The 23,322-nt window shown below is 36.7% G+C and overlaps 1 long non-coding RNA gene across 2 annotated transcripts in view; it reads right to left on the bottom strand.

The window, feature by feature from the left end:
- Positions 1–23,322, bottom strand: part of LOC131827018 (uncharacterized) — a 66,897-nt gene that overhangs the window by 15,775 nt on the left and 27,800 nt on the right. The window contains exon 5 of one of the 2 annotated variants that reach the window (XR_009351853.1): positions 2,487–3,186. The exons of the other annotated variant lie outside the window; for it this stretch is intronic. This is a non-coding gene — a long non-coding RNA (uncharacterized LOC131827018). Of the gene's footprint in view, positions 1–2,486; positions 3,187–23,322 lie in introns of those variants that run through there. 2 annotated transcript variants of the gene reach the window in all.

Below are 23,322 nucleotides of genomic sequence, written 5' to 3'. Positions count from 1 at the left end.
TTAGAGGTGGAAGGGTAGACATTGTTTCAATAGGAACACACTATTTTTTTAAAAAGTGGAACTGGGAAACACTATTTTACTTTAATTTTTGGAAGATATTCATATTATTAAAAAGTATTATATTTTGTAATGCATACTTTAAATTGTTTCAGGTTTCTACTTCACATTGATAACTAACTTGAAACCAGGAAGTAGTTTAAAGCAGAGAAATCTTGATGTTCTCTAAAATGCTAAATACTAATGTTATTCTTCCAAACAAAAGCTTTCTGAAATGCTTACTTTTTCAATACATTCAGTTGTTCAGGATCAGGTCATCCAGTTTTTAAATTCTTTATGCTTCTCTTCCCCTCATCCTCTGCCCATCTCTCAATAGATGGAAAGGATTATTTTTACAGGGAGAAAGGAAAATAATACAGAATCCCATAACATTGTCCAAATATGCTTTTTAGATTATCTGTAGACTTGATTTCTGTATGTTATGGTGTCTTTCACTTAACGCAGTATCACTCAGCCATATTCTGTATTTCCAGATGTCCAGAATGGAGAAAAATAAAGATCAAGGCAGAAAGCAGTCCTAGCAAGTAGACAGCATGACCAGAGGTTTCTCATTCTGAGTCAAAGGTCTGTTGGAGGCCTTGGGTTTGAAGGCATTCCCAAAGATCTGCCTTCACTATGTGCTCAGAACAGAGGCTGACTTCCACTGTAACCTGGTCATCAGATTGCTGGTACCTAATAAAATACTTTATCACCTTAGAAGAGGATGAATCACCAGTACATTTCCTCCCAAACCTAGAATCTTGCAGAGAGGTTTTGGCCCCAAACACTCCACTTATCAAATCTTACAAGAGAGTGAGAATCAGTGGGAAAGCCTTGGGCCATTTAATGAATTTACAATGTGTTTGACAGTAATAGAAACAAAGGTTTTTACAAAAGTTGGCCAATTTGCAGTAGAAGTTCTGGTCAAAGTTCTGAGACCTCAACTAGAAGGCACACATACTGAGTGTCCCCAAGTTTCAATATTCTCCACCAACAAGCAACAGAATTCCTTTTGAAGGTACAACACAATTATCTTTTACTTTCTGTTTTTTCCCCTGTACTTATGTAGAGCTTTCCATATATCTGTCTTTCAAACACACTATTCTTCAAAAACTTGTGCTAGCCTATTCACATATCACTTTTTCAACATCCTGTCAGAGCACCAATCACACTCTGATGCCACTGGCCATTTTGCTTGTGTGGTGTGTGTGTGTGTGTGTGTGTGTGTGTGCGCGTGCACGCTGAGAGAGAACAGTTTATTTGATGTGTAAAGAGAAAAGATTCTTATTTTGTTGAGAGAATTTCAGACCTTTTGGTAAAGGTGGGGGCAGTTGCTTGGGGAAGTGGCCTATTTCCTTCTGAAATGACTGACCTAATAAGACAGAAAAAGTTATGATGAAAGGGGTGCTTACTATAGCCAGATACCCAGTGGGGCCCATAGAGAAGACTGACTGCTTTCTTTCCCTCTGTAGAAAGCCTGGGCTGAGAAAGGCAGCAAGCAGTTTCACTTGTGGAAATCATCTCCATTACGGCTAAAGATCTGGATATGCTGGAGGGTGAGAGGGTGAAGGAAGTGGAGTGAATGCACAGTCTGCATAGCCATGCCTCTGCTTTATGATTCTTTACTTGACTTGACACCTTTGTGTTATTTGAAAGGGAAAGAAAAATTCGGAAGAGTAAGGAAAAAATGTGATACTTACCTTAGTTGGCTGGAGCTGTCCTAACAAACAAGATGGCTTCGAATAAAAGAAACTTATTTCTCATCTTAAAGCTAAAATCAAGGTGTCAACAGGGCCATCACCCTCTGAAGGCCCTAGGGAAGGAGCTGTTCTAGGCCTCCCTCCTAGCTTCTGGTAGTTTCTTGGCTGGTGGTAGTGTAACTCCAAACTTCACTTGCTGTTCTTTTGTCTGTGTGTCCAAATTCCCCTTTTTTATAAGGGCACCAGTCATATTTGATTAAGGACCCACCCTAGTCCTGTATGACTTCATTTTAATGAATTAATCTGCAACAACCCTATTTCCAAATAAGGTCACGTTCCAGGTACTAGAGATTGGGATTCCAATATATGAATTGGAAGGGGGCATAATTCAATTCATAACAACATGAAACTGTACACAGGGACTTGACAATTGAAAAATGGTTGTTCTTAGAGTTGATGTGTCTCTGCGTGAAGAGCCTTCCCTCTTTGATTTATGATCTCCTGGCCCAGGACATGCTGAAATCCTAACAATGGCATGGATTTGGACTGTGTTAATCGTAAATATATTTATTTATTTATTTATTTATTTATTTATTTATTTTTTATGAACATATATTTTTATCCCCAGGGGTACAGGTCTGTGAATCACCAGGTTTACACACTTCACAGCACTCACCAAAGCACATACCCTCCCCAATGTCCATAATCCCACCCCCTTCTCCCTAACCCCCTCCCCCCAGCAACCCTCAGTTTGTTTTGTGAGATTAAGAGTCACTTATGGTTTGTTTCCCTCCCAATCCCATCTTCTTTCATTTATTCTTCTCGTACCCACTTAAGCCCCCATGTTGCATCACCACTTCCTCATATCAGGGAGATCATAGGATAGTTGTCTTTCTCTGCTTGACTTATTTCGCTAAGCATGATACGCTCTAGTTCCATCCATGTTGTCGCAAATGGCAAGATTTCATTTCTTTTGATGGCTGCATAGTATTCCATTGTGTATATATACCACATCTTCTTGATCCATTCATCTGTTGATGGACATCTAGGTTCTTTCTCTAGTTTGGCTATTGTGGACATTGCTGCTATAAACATTCGGGTGCACGTGCCCCTTTGGATCACTACGTTTGTATCTTTAGGGTAAATACCCAATAGTGCAATTGCTGGGTCATAGGGCAGTTCTATTTTCAACATTTTGAGGAACCTCCATGCTGTTTTCCAGAGTGGCTGCACCAGCTTGCATTCCCACCAACAGTGTAGGATTTTTATTTATTTATTTAAAAAAATTTTTTTTGGTAAATATTTTTAAAAGTAAATTGCCTTTTTAGAAGTAACTTACTTATCAAAATGCTCATCTTCTTACTTCAGTGTATGTGCCCTTTTTTTCATGTACTTCCACAATTCTTCCTTAATAATTCTCCTTTGTGATTTTCCCTCTAACCTGGTGAATCTTTGAGGAGGATTCAATGGAAGAGATTAGGTGTATAGTAATTTTATAATCAGTAAATGTATTTAGAATTTATTTATCTTATTTTTCTTTGATGCTTTAATCATGGCCAAATCCCTGCATTTCTCAAAACTTGCGTAAAAACAATTTTAGCTCTTTGGTGTAAGAACATTTCAGAATTAATCCTGCATTGAATTAGAGGTTTAAGAGCTCCTAGCACATCTAACAGACTCCAAATCTCTGATTATATACAAGTTTTAATAGTACCAAGTTATTTTTATTCTGAAAAATGAATTCATCAAATGTTTCCCCAGTGAACATTCTTATGGCTAATTAACAATAGAATGCAGCACACAATAAAGGAAAAGTAAGGGCTGGGTAAAGGCAACTGTTAACTTTTTTTTAAGAAAATAGAACCTGAATAGGAAGTGAATATACTTTTTCTTTTTTTAAACCTCACAAGAAACCCAGAATTTTACATTTTTATCTCACTGACAAAAAGAATCTGAGAACCTTGATATTCTCCAGATCACAGAACAGATGCAGTGATAATTCATAGTCTTAGACATTTGGTATAGTGTATGGCAAAGTATTCTGACAGGTGAAAGAAGACCCCAATTAGTAAAGTATCCTGGTTAACCTTTAAAGTACTGTCCTTTGTAACCCAAGAGATTTTTTAATAGATGCACATCATTTGTTTACACCCTTTCAGTTCTATGACTTAATGTATTTCCAACACTGGCTTCATGGCGTTACTTACTTACCCTTCAAATGAGCCTAGTGAAGAAGGAACATAATGACATTGTGGAAAGTAATTTGTTTTCTGAAAATCTCTTCTGTCTCCTTTTTCATAAGAAATGACTTAGTTTTGGGGCACCTGGTTGGCTCAGTAGGTTAAAGCCTCTGCCTTCAGCTCAGGTCATGATCTCAGGGTTCTAGGTGGAGCCACATCAGGCTCTCTGCTCAGCAGGGAGCCTGCTTCCTCCCCTCTCTCTGCCTGCCTCTCTGCCTACTTGTGATCTGTTAAATAAATAAATAAAATCTTAAAAAAAAAAAAAAAGAAATGACTTAGTTTTTAAGGTTTCTCTTTCAATAATATACACTACATTATTGCCCACCAATGCTACATTTCCCTTTGGAGGTTCTGAATATAGGAAATAAGATGGTATCTGACAATGAGGCCTAGACTTCCCCTTTCTTGGGTTTGCACAGTTGAGAGGCTAAGGGTCAGACAAAGGGAAGAGAGAAATGAGGTACAGTAAGGTCCGGAGAGGACGTATGATGCCTGGTCTGACCCTAGCTGCCCAAAGCTTGTAGGGACCTTAGGTGACTTGCTCCTTTTGCGGTCCAAGGGGACACTGACATTGACCTGCTTTAGATACAGACTTCAAGGATAGAGAGAGGAGAACCTGAACTTGGCCAGACCACTTGCCCAAGGTGTTCCCTTTACATTTTGAGATGAGATAACTGGAGCTCCAAGTCAACTTGAATCCTGTGTGTCAGAGGGAAAGCAAGGATTTGGTAGCTCCTAGGAGTTTCACTATTACACTGGGGGGGCTGCCGAGCACTGTGCCCTCACATCTGGCAATCAGTCAAAGTATTCTTTCCTTGTGGTGCCAGTTTGCCCACAGAAGGCCTGAGCGGTAGGCCACCAGAAAACAGTTTGCCAAATACACTGATTTCCTTTCAGCTCTTTGTTCTGTTGGAATGCAGAATTTCTGAAATCACTAAAATCTCACAATCTGAAAACTATTATACACATTTTTATTTTTGTTTCTCTTTACATTATGGGAATAAGAAAGCACATATTTTTGGAAGGTTTTACCTCAATAGCATTTGCTGCTTAGATCCATATATTGTAATAGCAAGGAAAACAGAGGAAAAGATGAAGAGGGAGAACAATCAATATTATTAGGTATTAGGTACAGACTTTACTGACTGTTTCCTCTGCAGTCCCTATGGAGTTAAGCACTGTTTGTGCATTATTTCAGTTTGCCCTTATAACAGTCTGAGGAGGTAATTTTGAGAGGTTTAGGTATCTACCAGCTCACGGCTCTTTAATGGTAGAATGGGATTTGGACCTAGAACTCTCTGATTATAGAGTCCAGTTCATAACAGCTCTGCTGTGTTGGCTTTGCCTCCTCTGTTCAGTCTGAGACGAAGACAGAAGCTTGGGAGGAAAATGAATGGTTACAAATTCAATGATACTAAAAAGTGATTAGAATGTGTGTTCCATTACTTTGGCTGTAAGTTGCTTTTTTCTAGAGTCCTAGTTGACAATTTTGTACCATGGTTGACTTAGCAACACTGCTAAATCAAGGCAGGAGAATTTGCTTTTGATGAATCAAAGTGTGACAGAAAGACTTTAAGCTGGTTTCTGGCTCAAAATTCACCTTGAGGTATGTAACCTTAATTCTTTGGTCAAGTGCCTTACTGTGTATTTCCCATCTGATGGCCCCAGGACTCTTATACAGAAAAGACTAGTTGATTAACATCTGTACCCTGGCTGTAGGGTTGGTACTTATGCCCTGCCCTAAAGTATCCGTGGCTGATTTTCTACCCTGAAGCCTGAGATCATGAAGACATGAGTTGGTACTGAACTCAGGCAATGAACTCTGACTCAATATGGCTATAGGGGAAAAAAAAAAAATCCACAATTAGGGAACTAAATGCTGATTGGCCATTATATCACAAGCACCCTGAGATTGGACCTCTGTATTCACTTAAGAGTGATTTTTTTTAAGATTCTTATTTTTTTTAAAGGATGGGTGAAAGGGGGAAATAGAGGGAAAGAGAGAATCTTAAGCAGGCTCCATACCCAGTGCAGAGCCTAACTTGGGGCTTGATCCCACGACTCTGAGATCATGACCCAAGCTGAAATCAAGAGTTGGATGCTACACTGAGCCACCCAGGCAACCCAAAAGTATTTTTTATATGTGCATTTAGGCAGTGTTTTTCATCTTCCATTAAATAATAACACAAGTACATTTTTAATAGAAGATGAAGAAAAAGAAAAATATAAACAATATTCCATTACCCAAAGACAAACACTGCAACGGGTCTATAATCCTCTAATTTTTTTCTAGCTTCACAAGAGAGGGGTATGTATGTATATTTCACATAACAAAATATTAACCATTGGGCTGTTAATATATGATGAATAAATTAGAAATAACATTCAATTAAATTCTGAGAGTTATTTTTAAGAGGAATTTTTGATGAACAATAACAGTGTTATCCTCATGAGATATAAATTTCATAATAAAATTATTGATTTTGAATCCAAATGCCAACATAAGAGCAATCTGGCACCAATTCCATATTATTGGAAGAATATTGATGTGGTCAGTTTAGTCAGGTACAGTTTGTTTCTTAGCCCTTCTCTGATGTGGTATTTTGCCTGTTGATGGTGGGAACAATACTAGCTACTGACATTTACTGAGTGCTTAGTTTTGTTAGGAAAAAGTTCTAATTGTTCTTCCTTTATTAATTCATTTAACACTCAAAAGAATGGTACAATTCTCTATATGTTACAGAGGAAGAAATTAGAGTAGTTTTCTCTTGGTCAAACAGTTAATAAATACTGGAACCAGGATATAGATCCAGCCAGTCTGGGTCCAAAGCCTTTTGAGTTTAACTATTAGCTTCAAAGAAGGCAATCTTCCATTTCTATTATACCATGACTTCCTTGTTTGAACTTTTCTTTTTAATTCATGATTAATCAACTCAAGTATACTTCCAAGCAATCTTTTTCAATATGCATATGACTGGTATATATTTACAAGTCTAACTGTTAGATTTAATAAATTTTTGACTCCAACTAACAGAAAATGTCACTCACACTGGCTCAAACCAGTACTCTGGAGCTCTAGCCTGCATTGGAAATCACCTGAGGGCTTCTTAAAACACGGATTGCTGAGCTCCACTTCACGTTTCTGATTCCAGGGGTCTGACATGGGGCTCTAGAATTTGCATTTCTAGTAAGTTTCCAGGTGAGGCTGCTGCTTCTGGGCTGAACACACTTTGAGAAAAGTCACTGACTGTAGAAGTCCCAATATTCAGGTCTTAGGTTGGCTTAACCCAATTTCTCCAACTCTATTTTTCTGCATCTTTCTTAGGTATTATCTCTGTGTCTCTACCTAATCTTCCAACAGTAGCAAGATGACTGCGGCCATTTTTCTCCTTTAGTCTGTGTGAAAAATATCCAAGAAAAAAGAACTCTACTGTTTCAGCATTTTTTGTAAGAACAAGGAAATTCCTTTTCCAAAGCCTACAGAAAATTTCATTGGGTGTTGACCTAAATTAGATCACCTCTTTGCTTTTGAACAAATTCTACAGGGGAGTGAGCACTGTTTGCTGATTGGCTTAGGCCTGTGTTCCTGAACCAATCACAATCAAGAAGCATGGCCTGCCTCTAAGATCACTCAAGAACTACCCTGGAACAGCAAGAATTATAGTCTTTAGACGGAGGGAGAGAACTTTGCTACTTTACCTTCTTTTCTACTGTTTTGGTTCAAAGAACATTAAAAAAAAAAAGGCAAAGAAAAGTTTTCTTTCAAGAAAAATCAGAATCTCTCTTTGGGAAATCATAGACTACAAAATTTGCCTTAGACTCATTGTAGTGTGTCTTTGTAGTGAGTATGAAGTGGGAGTCCTTCATCTATAGGGAATATGAAATATGCCAAAAACTGTATTTCACATGCATTATCTAATTTTATTTGTTTGGCAGCCCTAATAATTAGGTAACATTATTATCCATGTTTTGCAGATAAGGATTACACAATATTTATACTACAGTGTTATATAATAATACATACTGTCTACTCTAATTTCAGTGAATATAATGATGCATTTTTCTTGATAATTATATAATACATATTACTAATTTGTTTAAAAAATTACCTCTCTGAAGTACATATCAAAAGCAATAACTAGTTAAGAGAGATATGCTGATGTATATGAAATTTGTTTAATTAAATTTAATTGTATATTTAAGTGTTTATTATGCATAAGACATGCATAAAAATACATATATTATATCTATGAAAGAGAGACAGGGAGAGTGAGGGAGGAAGAGAGAAAAGATAATATCCATAAAGCTCTTAATATAATGCCTGGCTTGTGTTCATTTTAAATACCCCCATAATAATGTTAGCCATCATTGGTATTTTAATTTAATTCAATATAACAGATATTTATTAGGAACTATAATCTGTGAAGCACTGTTCAAGAAAATGAATAAGTATTCAAAATTATAAGCATTAAAAACCATATATTAAACACTAGCCCCTTTAGCAGAGGCTGTTCTTAATATACTCATTACAGAGGCAATTTCTCAAGCAAATTAGTCGTGTAACTTGTTTCTTGATAACAGCACCGGGAGTTAAGACTGCCAAAATCAACAGTGTATTTCAAAGGCTTCCAGGTTCTCTGTAACAAAGGCTGAGTAAGCCATGACTCACAATCAGGAAACTTCTATTTGAGGCCTTATTATCTTTCTTCATATCTGGGGTGTGGGAAAGACTGGTAGCAGTGGGCAGCACGGAGGGGAGGGGTTCCGTTCTGTTTCCAGAGCCACAAAGCAAGTGAGAAGCACATAGTGAAAGTTCCCTTGTAGTTTTCTCTTATTCAAGGGAGCCCCCAGGATGTACATACAGGGGTCTGAAAACATATCCAGGACAATGGAGCTGTGCTAGAATTTATAATCTATCCAAGTCTGTGGTTAAGTCAGTCACACCTCATTACCCAGAAGTAAATTAGATTGTCTTGCATCTAGTCACTTTGGAGTGCTTGCTGCTTCTGTCTGTGGTCTGTGTGTTTTATTTATTTATGGGGGTAAGGAAGGAGTGTATTTTTAGGCTCAACTTTGAACCTAAACATAATGTAAATGAAAGAGAAGAGTTTTCCAGTTGCCCAGAAAGTGTTTAAATCGTAGCTGTCATGTATTTGTTGTGTGGCCTAGGGCAACACCTTAGTATTTCTACACAATAAATTTCCTGTCTTTTAAAAGATTGATATTGTCTACCTACTGGTTTTATTATTGTAATAAATAAATTTTTTACTTAGTGTAAAAAATAAGTTACATTTCAGATGAAAAAGAGAGTCATCACAGCGGGCATATAGTAGTCTCTCAAAAAAAAAAAAAAAAAAAAAAGAAGAAGAAGAAGAAGAAAGGGACACCTGGGTGGCTCAGACAGTTAAGTGTCTGCTTTCAGCTTAAGTCATGATCCCAGGGTTCTGGGATCCAGTCCCATATCAAGCTCCTTGCTTGGTGGGGAGCCTGGTTCTCCCTCTGCTTGTGCTCTCCCTCTCTGACAAATAAATAAATAAAATCTTAAAAAAAAAGAAAAAACCTATTTAGTTGGTGTTATGTTAACTGTCTATTATATTTAAAATAATCGTATAATATAATATATACCCCAAAGACACTTTTTCAGAGTGAAGAGGTCACTATTAACAATTAGCTCAGGATAGCCAGCCAAATGAAGATTATCCTGAGCAAATCTGGATGTAAGCTCACTCTAATTATAATCATGTTGTTTTGTTGACAGGGTAAAGGGAGGAGTCAGAACTCCTTATCTCTTAATGTAACTTTGCAATCATTTACGTATTTTATTGTTGTTGGCATGAAGGGCCCAAGGTTCCTCAGACATTTCATAGTTACTTATCATTGGCTCACAAAAACAACATAGTTTGTGGTAAGTGGTATAGAAGAAAAAAGAAAGCGTATGACCCAGTTTTCTTCTTCCCCTATTTTACCCACTTTCCCCCTCAGCTGAAGAAAACCTAGATCTACTACTTGCCCCAGTAGTCACTGAAAGACTTAGGACCTCCAAGAATAGCACCTACCCCCCCACCCCCACCCTACCAAACACTGAAATATCTTTAGAATTGGTAGGTTAAGAGTAGAAAGGAGACCTTTCATAAATTTTGATTTGGAATCCTATAATTTAAATTTGTCATGATCTGGAAAACATCACTTCCTTTCTGTCTCTAGGTAATCCAAAATATACTTTGATGATATACTTGATGGCATTTAAGACATTGACTAAATTTGATGGCAAGGGAATGTGGTTATACATCCTGCTTTAAATTCCTATTTGATGGGGAAAAAATAATCTTGCTATTCACCTAAGACTTTTTAACCTGAGGATAAAAAGGAGAATTGTGACAATTTTAAAAATACTTTTACATTTTATAAAATTTCAACTCTTAAACATAGAAGAAGACAGAGTTTGTAAAGTACATGCATGAAAAATCTGGGGGCACCCTACTGGGTGTAGCTCAGTGGGTTAAGCCTCTGCCTTTGGCTCAGTTCATGATCCCAGGGTCCTGGGATCGAGCTCTGCACAGGGCTCTCTGCTTAGTGGGGAGCCTGCTTCCCCCCCACCTCTGTCTGCCTCTCTGCCTACTTGTGATCTCTGTCAAATAAATAAAATAAAAATAAAAATAAAAATCTGACAATGCCTATTTTTTTAAATTATTTTGAAGACTAATTCTGAACTATCTTAGCTATTAAATCTTGATTTTTCTAATAAATAAGGGCAGGTAATTTGAGATCTAATCGAAAAAATTGTCTAGGCTCTACAATCCACATATTAGGAAAGAAGTATAGAAGAACTTAACACCAGACCTTTAATGCCAGTAGGCTGAGTGCTGCTTCATGGACGCCTGGCAAAATTCTTGTTCACAAAAACACACCTGGGAAGATCTTTTATTTTTTCATTCATTCATTCATAAGAATTTATTGTGTTCCTACTAAGTACCATGTTCAAGGCCAGATTTGGAGATTCAAGCACGGTCACTGTTCATTACTATAAAATGAAACCTGGTATTAATGATAAAAGGAAGCTCCAGGCACTGTCGAACACTATAGCATTCTGGGGAACAGAGAAGAGTCTCTAAGTATGTGATTTGTTATGCTGAATAGGGTAAGTATGATTAACCATTTTATAATGGAAATGATGTCCAATGCAGGAGGACAATCTGTGAGAGCTGGCAAAAGAGAGCTTGGTGTAAGGATCTAATAATAGACTAGTATGTCTAGAATAAAGATACTCAGACAATATGCTGGAGAGGTGAGGGGAGGCCAAAATATGGAGACTTTGTATATTATATTAGGACTTCAAACTTTTATCTAGTAGGCAGTTGGGAAGCCATTGAGTGGTTTTATGCAGAAGGCTAACATGGTCAGACATACATTTTATATAGGTAACTCAAGCTTCAAGAGACCGATTCGAGAATTATACAATGGTCAAGATAAAAATTAATAGCAATTTCTACAAAGATGTTTTCAGTGGAAATGGAGAAATCTAGGAAGGAGTATTAACAGGATTTGATGATTAACTAGACATGGGCAGTGAAGTAAAAGATGCCTGGGTTTTGGCTTAGAAACCTAGAGAATATTTAAGGAGAAGAAGTGGCTTTGCAGAGTGGTGATAGTGCATTCATTCCATTTTTGACAAGGTGAATTTGAAATATCCTTGATATATTCAAGCAGAGATGTCAAACACAAAGTTGATTGTGTAAGTCAGGAGCTCAGAGAGCATTTTAAACCATATTTAGAGATTTGGGGTTTATTAGCATACAAATGGCCTTTGAAGCTCTGAGAGTAGATGAGACACCCTGGAGAAAGTGGGCAGAATGAAAGAAGAGGAGGCTCAAAAAGAGACTCCTTTCATTATAACAACTTGTAAAAGAGGAGGAGGGCTGCTCTTGTATTTCTCTGGCAAGAAAACGAGGCTTCAAAAGGCTCCAGGCAGCATATGACCCACAAGTGATGATAAGATAAAGTGTCTGATAGTATGTTCTGGGTCAGATTGTCAGTCCATATCTAAATATAGTTTTAAAGCCAGATTCCAACTCAAGAAAACATCTTTTGAGCTCCTCTGGATGTGAAGAAGATTCACAGCCTGACTATCTCACTAATGTTATTACAGTTTCTTTGCTTTTCCTTCCCTTCTTTGGTAATGCTCTATCCAGGACATGCTCCCCTGGTAACATGCCAGGCATGAGCAGCTTGAAGACGGCCCTCATTTTATCCTTAGATAATATTCCCACTCATATTATAGAAAAAGGAAGTTTTATGATAAGGGTAGTTGGAAAATAAAGTATCTGCTTACTCTAGCCATGAACTATAATTAGAAAGGCCCAAAATACCATAAGTAGTAATGTAACACTCATTTTTCCCAAGAATCTCATAAAACTTAATTAAGGAATGTAAGGTCCTGATAAAAAAATTTGTTAAAATATACGCTTACAATGAAATAGATGCTCTTATTTTCCTTTCAGTGTTTCTAGTCTGCATCACATTCACACATGCTGTTCCTTCAGGGTAAGAGGTAAATCTTAGAATCATAGCATATTAGATTTGCAAGGAACGCCAAGAGAGCCTTTCACTCAGCCCTCTCTGCCCTGGCCCTGTGGCCACTTATAGATGAGGAAGCTGAGCTGCAGGGATGATGGCACCTAGAACTTATATTTACATGTTGTTATGTATTTGAATAATAATGTTGGCATTCAAGAGAATACTAGTGATGACACTAGTGAAGATCCCAGGCTCTTGAAATCAGTTGTCTGGGTTTGACAATCATACAAGCCTTGGGAACATTACTTAGCCTCTTAGATCTTTTGTTTGTGCATCTGTGAAATCAGTTTTTATAGTATCTACTCACAGGTATTGGTAGGTTTCTTGTGATTCTGCCTATCTTTTAAGCGGACATATTGAGTACCTTTGTTCTGGACTACTGTTTCAAAAATGTTTATACAGACGACAGCCTTGAAGGTTCTAGTGTCCGGCTCAGGGCAAAGAGCAAGTCTGCTTATGATCCAGCAACATAAAGAAGTGTCCCTCGGCAGGTATACTTCCTTCCCACCACACAAGATTTGCGTTCTCTTATTTCAGGATTCTTCTCCGGCACTATGACCCTCTAATGTGTGTAGACATTGCTTGGACCTCAGAGAACTGAAGCAAATGCTGATATTCTGGCTATTAATATTTATGTGGGCAATAAAGACCTTCATCTGTGACTCAGGAGTCTCACGTCTTCTGCCAACATCTACGTAATTGTGGCAGGCTAACATATTAACGTCCAAGTAGAGTAAAATCTCAGGCCCTTCACAGATCTTGAAAACAGATTTCTGTAAGAACTGAGTAAAGCAAATAAACATAAAGAGCCTAGAAGTGTATCTGGCACATAAAGACTAAAGACTGAATAAAGTTTGGTTGTTAATATCATTATATAATTAAATATGCCAAATGCACACAATTTATTCATGGGCAAAGCCAAGGCTATAATCCAGAACTGTAAAAATTCAGACTAGGGGCACCTGGGTGGCTTAGCTGGTTAAGTGTCTGATTCTTGATCTCAGCTCAGGTCTTTATTTCAGGGTTATGAGTTTAAGCCCCAAGTTGAGCTCCACACTGGGCATGGAGCCTATGTAAAAAACAAAAACAAAAACAAAAACACTCAGTCTAGTGTTCTTTTATCTCTTCATTCTACCAACCCCTTCTTCCCCAACATTATATTTTATGCATATTTAACTTTTAATTAATGTTGAAAATAATGTCATTTAAGAGGAAGAATTAAGAATTTTTTACAACTTATTTGGTGAATGTTAAAATTAGTATGAAAGAAACAATAGATCTGGTGATGAAAGACATCAGATCATTAGAGTATTATGTTAAGAAAAAAGTGGCCAAAACCATGGTAAGCTCTAAGACATATAAAAAAAACTAATTTGCCCAGAAATACACTATAAGCAAAATATTATAAAGCTTAAAAATTCCCTAATGAAAATCAATATTTTAATATGTACATTTTTATCTATGAAAATCCACTACTGCATTTTGTTAAGGATCAAATTTTTTCTTTCTTTTTTTTCTTTTTTGATGATCTTGAGAGGTCTGATTTTTTTTTATTAATTATTTTTATTAACATGTAATGTATTATTTTCCCCAGGGGTACAGGTCTGTGAATTGTCAGGCTTACACATTTCACAGCACTGACCATAGCACAAATCCTCCCCAATGTCCATAACCCAAGGCTCAAATTTCTAAGATGTATATGTCATAGACAGAACCTCTGAAAGTAATGGCTCCCTAGTACTAAGTACTGGATTTTGAAATTTTCCCCAAGACCTTTTCTGTAAGTCATGGCTCAAGATTAGGTACCCATATTACCACTGGAATAAAAATAATATCAATCAAATACTTGCTTTACAGTTGATCCATACTTAGTACTTTGCATGTTTTCTATTATTGAATCCTTATAACAATCCTACAGGATAGAAACTATTAGTAACTTAATTTACTGATGAGAAAATTATGAATAGGAAGTAATTTACTCAAGTTTATGCAACTAGTAAGATCTAATGGACCATAGTGAACTAAAGTTCATTATGATGACTAGTGATCCTGTATTATGAAATCCTAATAATACTGGCATAAATCTTTGAATTTACCAAGGAAACACATATGGTGAGATCAAATGTTAAAATTAAGAAACTTGATTTTTCACAAAACCTGAAGAATTCTATAGGCTAATAATTGTGAATCACAAATCAGTCCTACCACTTCCATAAGCTATTCACAGTCTGGATTCGAACTCTATTCTCTTGGATGGAATGTAAAAAAAAAAAAAAAAGTTTTTTGAAGATTTTATTTATTTCTTTGACAGAGAGAGAGAGATCACAAGTAGACAGAGGCAGGCAGAGAGAGAGGGGGAAGCAGGCTCTCCGCTGAGCAGAGAGCCTGATGTAGGACTTGATCCTAGGACCCTGAGATCATGACCTGAGCCAAAGGCAGACGCTTAACCCTCTGAGCTACCCAGGCACCCTAAAATTTAAAAATTTTAAAGAAATACACTTATCTAATTCAATATTAAAAGAAAAAATTTTTAAAGATCAGTCTTCTTCCAGAGACCCTAAAAGATTGTGCTTTCACTGAAAATACAAATATTACAAAAAGATGATCAACTTTTACAATTTATTTCCCTCATTCTAACTTGCTCTGCTTTGCTACTCACACACTTGACATCATGTTTTCGATCATGAGGTTAAGATCAATTCATAGTCTGACTGATGTTTGAGATACGATATTTCTAAAAAATTCAAGTTTTCGCCATTATTGTCAACTCATTTCTAGTTATTACTCTTTTTGATTTGCTTAGTTCATCAGCTCTTTAAAAACACTGGGGCCATTTTCCCTTATGTCTCCTATGCTATTTCCAGAGTTCTGTTTTCTATCTGTAGGTCTGTCAAACATAGTAGCTCCATTTTTTAAAACAACATTTCACCTGGTCTTTTTCTTTTCTACAGTATATTTTGTACTTTTGAAGATCAGTATGACCTTTTTCATTTGTGATCAACATTTGCCATAACAGCTTCCTCTGAAGCCGAAAGGAAATAACTACAAGAAGAAAATGTGCTGAATGATCATGATGTGGGGACTAACCCTATTCTGATGCCCAGTTGGAGTACTTGACCACCTACTTTATGTAATTTTAGGAATTTCAAAACTCCACATGTCTCCAGATTTTTGAATACTGATTTGCCATAATCCTTGTTCATCATCAGTTTAAAGAGGCAGAGTCTTATCTTTAGTTGTCTGCTGACAAAAAACAAAAAACATAATCACAAAGAATTACTGTTCAAAAACTACGTATCAACCTGGAGTCTGAGGACAGGGTATTTCACCAGGAAGCAAGGAAACAAAAATAAAAAAAGAACATCTCAGGGATGAGATCTCTACAGTGGCAGAACACAGGAGGACATCATGATGAAGAGGTCTGGAGTTCTGTAGGATTTGGGAAGCTTGGCAGACATTATTTGTTTTCCTGGGTGTCCAACAATGAGGCAAGCACTCTGGGGATGATAAAATGATAAGACATAGGCTCTGCCTTTAAAGCACTTCCCATCTAGTTGTGGAGATCAAGTCTACACAGCCCAGGTAGAACACTGTAAGTAATTACAATGTTGTATGGGCAAGACTATTAAGAGTTCGAAAACACTGAATACATTAGCATTACTAACATCATTCTCTAAACACGATAATTAATTAAAGAGAAAAGAGAGAATGGTCAAAGAAGAAGATAGCAGTGGGATGGCAGCACACTCCACTGATACAGGGGTAAAAATATTTTTCAGCACACATGGCTTTAAGATGGGGGCATCTTCGGAGAAAGGGGAACCCTCCTACACTGTTGGTGGGAATGCAGGCTGGTGCAGCCACTCTGGAAAACAGCATGGAGGTTCCTCAAAATGTTGAAAATAGAACTGCCCTATGACCCAGCAATTGCACTATTCGGTATTTACCCTAAAGATACAAATGTAGTGATCCAAAGGGGCACGTGCACCCGAATGTTTATAGCAGCAATGTCCACAATAGCCAAACTATGGAAAGAACCTAGATGTCCATCAACAGATGAATGGATCAAGAAGATGTGGTATATATACACAATGGAATACTATGCAGCCATCAAAAGAAATGAAATCTTGCCATTTGCAACAACATGGATAGAACTAGAGCGTATCATGCTTAGCGAAATAAGTCAAGCAGAGAAAGACAACTATCATATGATCTCCCTGATATGAGGAAGTGGTGATACAACATGGAGGCTTAAGTGGGTAGAAGAAGAATAAATGAAACAAGATGGGATTGGGAGGGAGACAAACCATAAGTGACTCTTAATCTCACAAAACAAACTGAGGGTTGCCGGGGGGAGAGGGTTTGGGAGAAGGGGGTGGGATTATGGACATTGGGGAGGGTATGTGATTTGGTGAGTGCTGTGAAGTGTGTAAACCTGGTGATTCACAGACCTGTACCCCTGGGGATAAAAATATATGTTTATAAAAAATAAAAAATTAAAAAAAAAAAAAAGATGGGGGCATCTTAGAATGGGAGACTTGGAGTCTGTGTGAGGTCATGCCTCATCCAAAACTCTGGAATTCAGTATTTACTTATGTAAAAAAAGAAACAACAAACCCAAATGGAATTTGCTTGTTACTCTCCTAATTCATGATGTTTAGCTCCATTGAGTTATAGAAAGTATGATCTACAAGCATCTGTTAAGTGCCATTGTTGGCATGGTACTGGGGACTGAATTAATAGAATCCTATAAATCCTGTTCTTGCCCCATAAATCATTATAATATTGTAACCTAAGGAAATATTAATAGTAGAAATATCATTAGCACATTCTTTGCAAAATGACAGAAAAGAACTGGCCTATGCTGAAACACCTGTGTTTTCAGTGACTTTTTCTTTGTTCCTCACCCTTTTCTCTAACTTCCTGAAGTTAGAGAAATCTTGGCAAAAAGTTTATTGAGCCAAATCTAAGAGGTGGTAAAACAGTGGCATTTAAGGATGTAGGAAATCTTGAGTTTGGCCTTTTGGAATAATGAAGAGAGTCTGATTTAAGGAGTAAAGACCAACTCTATTCTTCAAAACATTTCGCAGATAACTGCCAATGGCATTTATGTTACAACAGATCTGAATTTTCAATGAGAAATAACTCCATTCATTAGAAGCAATGTTTCAAAAGAATAAGAACTAAAGGATTAGAGAACTTAGACCCATTCCCAATACATCAAACAGCTTTATTTTTCTTTTGGAGACGTCATTACCAACATTGTCATTAGAAGAATCTACTCTTACTTAATTAAAAACAAAATTCGCCTGAAAAAATGGAGTGAGAATTACAAGAACCAAACTCAGCTTTTCTCAATTTTGGCTTTTATTTTACTGTTTGATGTAGAATTTTGGAAAATGTCTAGATTCAGTGCAGTGAAGAATCATTGGGTATAATGAAGTCTATAAGAACAGACATGACTTGGAAATAAATTACTGGCTCATGGGGAGTCATCTACAATTTTAACTTTGGAGGTAAATGAGGCATGATGCTACTGCTTATTCTGTTTACTGTCTGGGTTTTTTCCTTAGTGAAAACATGTTGAATAAGATTTTTATTATAAATGCTTTGGTATTATTAACATAATTTTCTGGGACTTGGACTTTCTTTTAAAACAAATATCCTTGTACCAGTTCTTACTTTGAATATGTATTCATTTAATGTTTAGTTGAGAATTTGAGATCTTATTCATTACTGTTCTTCATGATACTATGAAGAAAACATTGTTGTATAAATCCATAAAAGGTATCAGCATAGTTAATAGCTTGGGTATTTTATGAATACTTATATTTTGTGAAAATGTAAGCTTGCTTTAAATGAATTTTTTCCATTTTTTTCTTAGGTAGATATTTCTGTATTTCAAAATAGAAGACTATAAAAATCAGAGCACTATTATCAAGGAAGAAGGATATCTAAATGTTAAAGTATAGGAAGAGATTCAGTAGATGTTTTCTCTAGACATAAAGAGATGATGTGCTAGACAGTTCCTGGAACATGAGTAGAGCTTTGATGTATTGGTTTTGGTTGATTGATATACCAAGGACACGGCTGCCTTCACAGTCAGAAGTGAACATAGGATGTGAAAAGTAAAATCTGAAAGAGCACTTGTGCTAGAGTATTTACTATTCTTTCTCTGTTGGCACCACTCCCAACCCAGCCTGTTTTATAACTGCCTGTAGTAAGGTGAAGCATCAGGAGGAGGAAGTAATGGGACATCTGAACATGGAAAAAAAAAAAGAAAGATGAGATCTGAAAAGGGGGTAGTTCAGAGTTAGAAGCAAAAGTGCACTTTATCAGTTAACTACTTGGGTAAAGTGGTATAATCCATCGGGCACCCCCCCACACCCAAAATAAGATATCAGAAAAGTAGAACTGGAATCCAGGGCTATGGACCTAAATTGTACACATCAATGGCTTCTCCTATATCAGCTCTGTGCTCCTAGTTCACAGATTGGAAGAGGGTCCTGAGGGCATCCAGTCATTACTCACGGTGGGGCGGCTAGAAGTCTGAGGATGTGAAGCAGTGACTGTCTCCTGATACTGTGTAGTTCTAAACTCTCCTCACTCTGGGTTTTGTTGTTGTTGTTGTTGTTTGTTGTTTGTTTTTTTATGATTATTGAAAGAGTTGAGAAGGGCCACTTCTGTAGTAAGGTTAGCTATTCTGGGATAACTGGGATTGATAATTATTATTATAAACTATCAATAAACCCAATAAATAATTTCTTTGGGCAGAGCTTTTGGAAAACCAGCTTCTAATGCCAGCCTCATAATTAATGGGATATGTAAAATATTGGATAACAGCCTGTGTACCTCTCAGCAGACTCTTTTAATAAATCAATCTCTACTGATGCCCTGCTGTTAAGATTAAATGACACCAAATATATGCAACACTTGGAGAAAAATGAGGCACAAGATTTGTATTTGAGCTGTAGAATTTATTTTATGCTTAGTATGGAAAAACCCTCAGCCAAGGTAGCTGTATGTAAATTCTGAAGCTTATACTATGAGAAAAGAACATCTTAAGCGTCTGTGCCTGTATTCATTTGTGGGAGGTGCTGGGAATGACAAGAAGTATGGTACATTGTAAAGCGACCCAGTGAAATGACAATGAAGACCAAGGATTCTTCTTATGTTAAGATTATATTTCTGTTTTCTACATTAAAATAAAATTAATCTTTCTTCCTTATGATATAATCAATTATATAAATGTCTCTTCTCCCTTATTTACTTATAAAATCCTTGAGGAAGTCATGTCTCATATTTTCTACCTATATGAGACACAGTACAGAGCTTTGTACACACATATTCAAAAAAACATCTGGTGAAGGAATACTATCTGTTGATTTTCCAGCTGTTTATATAGAGATGAAGCTCCTCTCACATGTAATTAATGACAGCTGTGGCAGCAAATAATAGAATAAGTTTGATAGGTGGTTCCAAGGGGGCATGGCTTCCTTTTCCAAAGAACTGCTTTGAAAGGCAAACATTTTAATAGCTGCCTAAAAATTCATCAGTTATATCTGGCCATCAGCCAAGTTTCTGTGATTTTTTTTTTAATCATTCACAAAGTATATGTTCCTCAAAAACAGAGCCTGAGTTTCATCATCTGCAGGACACAGAATGCCAGTTTTTAAAAGTGTTTACATAGACTTTGCTATGTAATTATAGATGTAAAATTGTATCTCCTAGCTCAAAGAGAACTGTTGAAAGAAAAAGGAGATGCTTTGTTTGTCAAGAATGTCAGGGTCATTATTTTTATGGGATGCTTTTGAGAAACACTAATCTGTGGAAGAAAAGCATCCCAGAAGGCAAATTTGACAGTTGAAATTCTTGTGCCCAAATTGTTCCAAGGATCATAATTAATTGAAACATAATGAAAGGCTGAATACAGCTTTGTTTCGCTTCTTCACAGAGCCAGTGAAGTGATTCTAAGTTAAATCTTCAAGATCTAAGAGATGAAAATATATTCTGTTTTATACAGAAAAACACAGGGTGATTGAGAGATGGTGAAATGCTGAAAGACATCCCAACAACATTCTAGTATAGTTTCAACTGGTTCTAGACTCTCAGAATAAGCAAAATCTCTTCCCACACTGATAAACACATACTTGTATATAGCATTCCATTTTTGAAGCAGACTTAAATAGCATGGGAGTTTATTATTGTCTGGAAAGTGATGCCAATGAAAAACTGCCAATTTGGCCCTTTTAAAGAAATCAAAACCTAATCTTGTCTCAAAGTCAATAATTTTTGGTAAGTTTAACAACTAATTTTAACAACTAAAACCAACTTGTGGGCAAACTTTATGAAATGGAATCTGTCATTTACACAGCAGAGGATTTTCAAGAACACAAATGGAGTTTTAGTTAAAATCAGGGAAAAACTGTAAGCTTCGGGACCTAGATTGTTTTACACTACAAGTATAATTGATTTTTGAGGTTAGGGGGGAGGGAATATTTTGAGTTGTAATCTCTTTTAATTATTGGCCCACGCCTCATACCCCATTGCTGCTAATAAAAAAGATATAGCATTTTCTCTTGGGACATTTAACTTTGGAGAGAAATTGAAACTGAACTATCTTATGTAGATCAAGATGGAGGTAGGGAGAAAGTTAGTAGTAGTAAAAATATTGTTCGTAGAAAACAAATAGGGTTAATGAGCCTGAATCTGAGAAATAACCCTGAGCTAATAGGTCTTGCTAAAGTCATGGAACTATTTCTAATGGTGGAGGTAAGGCGGTCCTGACACGTTAGAGGATGAGCCCTGTGCAGGAGAATGTCATGGTCTCACTCACAGAGCTTCTGTGCAAGAGGATTTCATAACTCAGAGTCTATTTGCTGAGGAAAATTAATACTAATACACATCTAGCAAAACAAAGGTGCTGCAAATTGTTTGTTCAGTGAATGAGTAAGTGAATGAACACAGACCGTTCCTTCTCCTACAGGAGTTCAGTTCCTTCTACAGGACAGTTTTATATAGTTAACCCAGGTGTACGATATAATTTATTTGTATATTTTGATATTTCACCATGCTATCTCATATAGTCTGGGAATTAATCCAGTATGGATGACATTATAAAAGGAAACTATTGCAAATTTTAAATAACCTATTTAAAAATGGGATTTTACAAATATTAATGATTATAATTGCCATTCGAATACTAAGTTTTATATACACTACTAAGCCTTGTGTATGGATTATCTTTTTTTGTACACACAAAGAACAAACCCACTCAGTATTAGCATCCCCATTTTATACAGGAAACAGAGGCTCAGAATGGTAAGTCATATGCTCAAATTGCACAACTAGTAAGGAGCAGAGCCAGGAATCACACTCAGGGAGTCGGATTCCAAGGCACACATTCTTAACCTCTAAATTGCCTTATAAACACAATCAATGAATATTTCAAACTTTTTAAAAAACCAAAACATGAATGGAGATCCCCCTGTAACTAAATACACACATACATTGAAATGTAATTTCCTGGGCATGTGGACATACACATAGCCAAACCCGGTCCACTTTATGAATCCGATGTTTACTCACAACAACATCACACTTAAAATCCAGAAAAAAATACAATCTCTTGTAGAGAAGTGGGAAGAAATATGAAAATTGCCGTAAGTGGATTTCTAAAGGGCTTACCACAGAAATAAACAAGTATTAAGAGGGAAAAAAGGTTCATACTTTATGGCTCACTTGTGAATAAAATTTACTTGGTTAAAAAAAAAAAAAGCAAGAGAGAAAAGTTTTGGCACTGAATATTTTAGAGTAGGTATATGTTCTATAACAAGTAGTTTGGAGTAGTTTACCAAAACTTCAAACATAAAATCTATCTTTAAATAGTGGCAAAATGAAATTATAAAAGATTTATTACCCCCCTTGATTTTTTTCATCTTTCTCCCTTATCCCCTGTCCCTGTGTCCTTCCTCCCCTTAATCCCTCAAATTATTTACTTAGTGCATTTTTATATGCCAGTATAAAAATCACTGTCCTCGAGGAGTTTATTTCCTAGTGGGGCACAGATGATAAAAATAAGCCAAAACAGGAAAATAACATAGTATGCTAGAAAGTGATAAATGCTATGGGGGAAAAAAAAACAGGGCAGGATTGGTGCTACAGGAATGACAGAGGCAGGCTACAGTTTAGAACAGGATGATTAAGAGAGTCCTCATTAAGAAGAACATACTTAAGAAAAGAACTGAAGGAAGTGAAGGAGTTAACCATGTGGTTTTTGGAGGGAAGACTGTTCTAGACAGAGCACAAAGAGTGCATAGGCCCAAGACAGGAGTGTGCCTGATATGCTTGAGATAAGCAAGGAAGTTATGTGGCTAAATGGAGTTAAGTAAGGTTGGCTTTGGCGAGGTCGGGGAGGAGAACCAATAATGAGGTCAGAGAGGTAAAGGGGCCAAAACATATAATGTCAAGTTAGCTTCATATAGTCTTTCATGTTTACACTGAGAAAAATGAATAGCTAGTGTAGGATTAGGAGTGACATGATCTGACATGGGATTTAAATCAGCAGCTTTGGCTGCTGCATTGAGAACAGACTGTAGTGGGCAAGAGCAGAAGTAAGGAAATCAGTAAGGAAATCAGTAAGGTGCTTTGCAATAATCCGAGTGAAGAAGAGTGATAGATCGTAAGTAGAACTGAGCAGGATTTAAATTCTGATTGCATTTTTACTATACGCATCAAATGATACAAGTATCTCTCTCTAAGCACTGCTTCAG

The sequence above is a fragment of the Mustela lutreola genome, chromosome 3, assembly GCF_030435805.1.
Source record: "Mustela lutreola isolate mMusLut2 chromosome 3, mMusLut2.pri, whole genome shotgun sequence".
NCBI classification, from domain to species: Eukaryota; Metazoa; Chordata; class Mammalia; order Carnivora; family Mustelidae; genus Mustela; species Mustela lutreola.
Note: the sequence above shows the minus strand (reverse complement) of the source record. Positions and strands in the feature narration are given on the sequence as shown.